Below are 6,302 nucleotides of genomic sequence, written 5' to 3' on the forward strand. Positions count from 1 at the left end.
GACAATTACATTTTAAATTTCAATTTAATCATCACCCCTCCAACCATGTCTAACACTTTGTTATCTGAAAAATAGAAGAAAATTTTGTTTGTTTGTATGTATGTATGTATGTATGTATTCTTTAGCTCTATGTCCTAAATATTATCAAGATGTAACTTGCCCTTGGTATTATTTGATTTCTTAGAACTATATAATTGCTGTTACTTATGCCTCCTGTCTTTGCAAGGTTAGTGACCGGAGTCATAAACAATCAAATTTTGTTGCATCTAGAGGCATGGTAGATGAGGCTACTGCATCACATGTGTGTCAGTAGGTAGTTGAGAGGGGAGAGGCTACACTTGTATGCTCAGTGTTCTGACCTATGAACATCTGAATAATTAGTAGACTAACATTTCCTGAACAAAAGCAAGCCTGGGGAAACTACCAGTCTGGGACCAGGCAGGCACAGATAGGTTTTCTTCACAGGAAGCAAGCTGAAGATTAGAAGAATTATGCCTGGGATAATGGGCCCCAGGAAGAAAAAAGAAAGCTCAAGATAGATGGCCATTAGGGCAGTCCAAGAGAGTAGTGAGCACTGCATGACCACAAGACTGGTGCCCTGGGGTCCAGACAGAGAAGTAGCCTGAGATGAGCACCAATCTAAGATTATGCAGACCTGGAGTGTCTGACCATGCATGAGTTGAGGTGCCAGAAAGTACAAGTGAGGCATAGCACTCCTTAGACCACTTCTGAGATGACCCCAGGCACCAATAAGAGGAACAAGTAAATGGTGGAGAAATGAAAGAGAGAGAGAAACAGAAGATGTGTGTACAACCAAGGGAGGCAGAACTGGATACTGGAGGGTAAGAAGAGGCAGCCTGATGGGAATAGCCAATTATACCACTGGGATCATGCTGGAATCTTGGCCTGTGGTGGCCCCAGGGGCCACCTCAGTTTGTGACACTCCAGCAGCAGCAGCAGGGGCTTGTGACCACCATAAGCCAGGCAGACATGTTGATGTCTGGGGGCTATGAAAAACTAACCTCATCCCTCATGTGAGCATCATGGGACAGCTGGCCCTGCCACTAATGAGACACAGTACTCAGGAAAGTGTCCCCACACATTGTGGGAATTTCAGGTATGCTGCTTGAGAAAGCAAGTGTGAGAGAGCTGGCCCTACCATTTGTCTCCCAGTGTGATGTGGATGAGGGAGAGATACCCTTTTACTCCTTCACTCAACACCACCTGATGCAAACAGGAGACCTGGCCCTGGGTTCATAAAAGCAAGAGAGGTGGCCCTGCCTTTTACTCTCTGCAACACTTGAGAGATCAGGCCCTTCACTGGATATTATACTAGCCAGATTATCCACTGTTGTGGATTGCTGTTTGTATTTTCTGCTCCCTGTAGAGGGGTTCCCCTATGAAGAGTAGATCATGTACTCAGGTGAAGTTACGTGAAATCTTAATTGGTAAGATAAGGCTAGAGCCTGTGATTGGGCTGGGGAAAGAAATGGTGGGGCTAAAAGTATTAGAGAAGGGAAGAAGGAGAAGCAGAGGAAGAGAGAGACAGAGGACAGAGTGAGGAGATATAGGAAGAAGTTGAAGATGGAGCAAACCCTCATGGCCTGGAAGAGCCACAAGTAGCTAGGGACTTCATAGATGGGCAATAGAGTAGTGTAGAGTATGTTTTCCCAATCTAACCATGCAGCTTGGAATTATATTATTGAGTTGTGTGTTCTTTGCATGGGCATTTTGGGGTTGGAGATTTACTGTTATAAATCTGGCTAGTATAAGTCTCTAGTGTTTTCATTTCTCTGGGCTAAAAGGAGGTGAGTGAGTGGTAGCTGGTGTTCACCACAGGGAGTGGACTGGCTGAGAAATTTGAGCTGTAGCTCCAGGCATTACAGGAAAAACTGGTTCAGTTAGTTTAGCAAGCTAGCCAGGGAAACCAGGGTGAGATGGCCCCATAGGACTAGCCATGAAGGTTGGGCAAAACAGCCATGCTGGCCCATAGCTAAATTTAGTGTGGGTTCATTTTAAAACTACACGCAACTCTCCACCTCACCTGAGTGGCACACTACAGCATACCCTGGATGTGGGGATTGTGGTTAAGCCATCCCCGAGGGTTTGAGTGTGGGAAAGGAGGCCCTGCCTTTTTTCTACTATGTTATAGCATTCATGAGGAGAAATTCTTCCCAATTCTTTATGCCCTTGTAGGAACCAAATGTGAGGTATTCAGGTCTTGGTTTGAACTTAGAATTCACTGCTGGAGGAGTACATTCCTTAGTCAGAGGACACTTGCTGGATTAACATTCAGAAGAAGAAGGGAGAGGCTGATTAACATTCCTCAGACCACAGGGAAGGGAACTGACCTGCGGGTGGGGAAGGTCCAGAGCACAGGTACACATTCCAGGAGTGGGGCCCAGGATGGGAGGTGGTCAGGAAACTGAGCCCTTAATGTAATAAACCCGGGCAAACAAAAGACACTCATTGTCATAAAAGTAATGTGCCAATCTAAATCATCTATTGACCGGACCTGAGAAGGTCAGTCTTTGTGGTTGCCCTCTGTGAGCTCTGTATAAAAGCTGCCCCCAGCTTTGGCTCGGGGTTTCTCCTGTCTGAGTATAGAAGAACCCTGGTATACTGGCTAACATCTTATCATCAATAAACCTCACGTTAGTTATTGCAGTGAATCTCATTCATGAGTGTTTCTGGAGGAGTGAGTCCCCTGGTTTTGGATCTTAGAGTCCAACACCCTCATCATTGGTAGAACTGGCCAAAACAGGGTCAGTAGAACAGGAGAGCTGTCCCTGACTTTTATCTAATGTAGCAATTGGTAGAGCAGCACTGCACCTCCTGGGAAGCAGGATAGAGTTAGCCCTGGTGGCAGGAGTTACAAGTAAGCAGATTCCAAGGACATAAGCACATGAGCTCAGAAGGACTTATCATTTATATGATATCCTCTCAGGCCTAGTTCCAGAGCTTTGAATTGGCCTACCCCAACATGTACTGCATGGATGAACTGTTGACATGCATGAAGGGGCCAGTTGTATAGATCCAAAACTACAAGATCTCCATGAAACAGGCCAACAACAGGATATTCAAGAGGAGTCCCAGTAAGGTTTGAATATTAATAAAGAAACCAGAGGTATCATACCAGACCAATTACTCATTGAAATAAAAACTTCAATGTGTGGACAAAAGGGAATACTGTGGAACACACGAAAAGAAGGCTACAAAGGTGGAGGGAAGGTACAAGGGTAGGAGGAGGTGAACAGGAGTCGGGTGCATGATGTAAAATTTGCAAAGAACCAAAATTTTAAAAAAATTTTAAATTGCTTCAGAGCTAGAAAGAGTATTCAGTTTTAATAACATTCAGTCAAGACATTTTTATTGCTAACTATAACAGTAAAATTAGGTAGATATTTTGTATATAATATGAAGCAAAAATGTGATAGTTTCAAGGAAGACATTTTAAAGACATGTTCTTGTTTGTGTCAATACATAATCACCATATAAAATATCTAAAAGCAACCTCTTTAGCAAATTTTAAATTTTTATTTACCTTTAAACCATGAATGAAAGCCACTGTGTTGTAGCTGTTATCACTGCTGTTAGAAAAACTATATTTGGTAATTGGATAAGTGATACCTGGTTTATACGTGAATTTATTCCATTTAAATTCAATTCAATTCAATTCAAATTAAAATGCTATGTTAATGCAGAATTATAGAATGTGCAAAAAAATCATTAATTTGTTGCTGTTTTAGATGTTGGTACAGGTTAATTACTTTCAATAATGCCATGTATGGGTTGGCTCTTAATTTTCCATGAAAAGATTATTTTGTTATAAGTTTAGAATATATAATTTTTAAATGCTTTCAAAAACCACTTAAAATGTAAAACATAAAAAATGAATTTGGATGATAATTGTTTCCTCTATTTTCAAATTCAGATGGCAAAAAAATTTGCATACAAAATTTCAAAATGACATTAAATTACATAAATTAATATACTACTAAATTTTATCTACTAAGAGATTAAAATAATCAATTACAATTTTGTAGTAGTTACCCAAACCACTTACTTGTATTACATTCCATTTTATACCAATTAAGTGTTTATATTTTTGTAACTTTTTCATGTTTTAATTAAAGTATACTTAAAGAAAGTAAAACATGTTTGAAGTTCTTTTTAAAATATACTGAATGTGATTTAAAATTTAAAATATAATAGTAAATTACTGAAATAAAACTTATGAAAAATATTTACAGATTTGGTTTTCAATCTTAATAAGAACTAAAGATTAACCTGTAGTATTTACATTTTTGTTTTTAAAAGGTATTACAAATAAAAATGGAATAACCAGCAGAGTATCAAATAAATTATACCACATTCTTTTAATATCATGTTGTTCTCAAGCAGAGATATGTTTAAAAATTGTATATATATGTTACATGAACTTCAGTGAAATATTCAAACAAAACTGTTACAGACCATTCAATTTACAGGAAATGTTCAATGTCAATTTGAATTAACAAGTTGAACAGGGTGTCTTTTCCAAATGTCTGTTAATGCTAATAAGCAAAGAAAACCAGAATACCAGAGTTCCACTAATCAGGAGTTGTCAACGGTGGGTCAAAAGGACTAAATGATGAAGGCAAATTTTATACACTTAGTAATAAGTAGGAGATTATTATGTATGATTTTATCTTAATTGGTTTGAGAATTAATTGGGTGGTAACAAAAGCATCTATAATGTTCTTCATTTTAACAGAACAATTAAAACGTCCCAAAGGTTTGGACTTGATGATAACCACTCTACTGGATTAACTCCTAGCAATAAAATCAAATGAGATTTATTATTTATCTGAAAATTGAGTTAATGTTAATGAGTATTGTATGCTTTAAGCTCAGCATATTTAAACTTTCAAAACACAGTTCTTTGGACAAGGTCAAGTCTGCACAATATTGATATAAAAGTAACCAGTTTGCCTGTGTTTTTGTCTCATTTAAATCAATATTAGACAAGATTCAATGCCATAGTATATATCACCATCTATGCCAAAAGCTGAACCACCTCCTCTGTGTGTGTGTGTGTTGTCATATGAACACTTTGCAATAAAATGAGTTCAAATTAAAAATAAAAGCAATGCTATGAAAATTTTTGTCATGTGTAACATGGATAAATCTGGTTAGCATTAAGTAAAATATGCCTGATATAAAAAGACAAATACCAGATCATCTCATCTTATATAACATTTTAAAAAGTAGATCTCATAGAAGCAGAGATTGATATGATTATTATTACAGAGTTAAGGAGTGGAGCCTGAGGTTATTGTTGGCCAAAAACCAGACTTTAAAACACCAAGAGTAAGTTCAAAGACATATTGTAAACACAGTGACTATAATTAATAATTATATTGTACAAATAAAATTTTCTAATGCTATACTTTGAAGATTATCACAAAAATATATAAATAGTGAGCTGCCACAAATATTGACGAGCTTTATTTATTAATCTCTAAAGTAAAAACATATTTTAAAGCGTCATACTGTATGCCATAAATATATATACTTTATGAATTAAAAGGGAAGGGAATGTTAATTATCTTGCATTTGGCTGTGTAATTAAGGTGAAGATATTCATTTTAGCCTTAAGGTTAATTTCTTGGGGTTCAGATCAGGCAATGTCTTACTCTAAGTTAGTTCATACTCCACATCAGTGAACTTTAAGGCTGTGGATTGACCTGAAAGACTCTTCACAAATAGCATTTTACTTCATTTTTGGTGGAGGATGATTGTGAGCCAGGGTACCTGCTCACACTACTGTCAAGTGCTTCCCAAACATCGCAGACTGATATATCATTAACTCTTATGGGTAGAAAGTGTACTTTTGTACAGATTTAGTGAGATAAACTGAAACTGTAGTGTACGTAGGCATATTAAAATTATATAGGGAAAACAGGCCGCTAAAACTCATTGGGCACAGAAAATGGAAAAAATCATGTTAAGTCCTTCACAAAGTTGTAGATACCTAGTGCTACAACATCTATGGCCCCCATTGACCTGTCAGACTCAATGTGCTCCTAAAGATCAGCAGGAAAAGAACTCAGTAGTGTCCCAACACTTTAACTTCTCCTTTGTCCTCTGCTGGTCTTGCAACCTACTTGAATATTGTTTGCCTGTTTATCTGTTCTTCCTTTTGGATGTGAACCCACTCACTGTTTCTATGCTGACCCTGTTCTGTGTATTCGATTCTCAGCTATTATAAACTCTGTGACTTTGTTTCCCAACACTGTCTTGAGGCCACAACCAACCAT

General features: G+C 37.7%; 1 non-coding gene across 1 annotated transcript; it reads left to right on the plus strand.

The window, feature by feature from the left end:
• The first annotated feature begins 259 nt into the window (after positions 1–259).
• Positions 260–393, plus strand: LOC117725025 (small nucleolar RNA SNORA17). The gene has a single exon (XR_004608891.1). It is a non-coding gene; the product is annotated as a small nucleolar RNA SNORA17 (small nucleolar RNA).
• The last annotated feature ends 5,909 nt before the right edge of the window (positions 394–6,302 follow it).

This window comes from Arvicanthis niloticus, chromosome 20 (assembly GCF_011762505.2).
Source record: "Arvicanthis niloticus isolate mArvNil1 chromosome 20, mArvNil1.pat.X, whole genome shotgun sequence".
In the NCBI taxonomy this organism is placed as follows: domain Eukaryota; kingdom Metazoa; phylum Chordata; class Mammalia; order Rodentia; family Muridae; genus Arvicanthis; species Arvicanthis niloticus.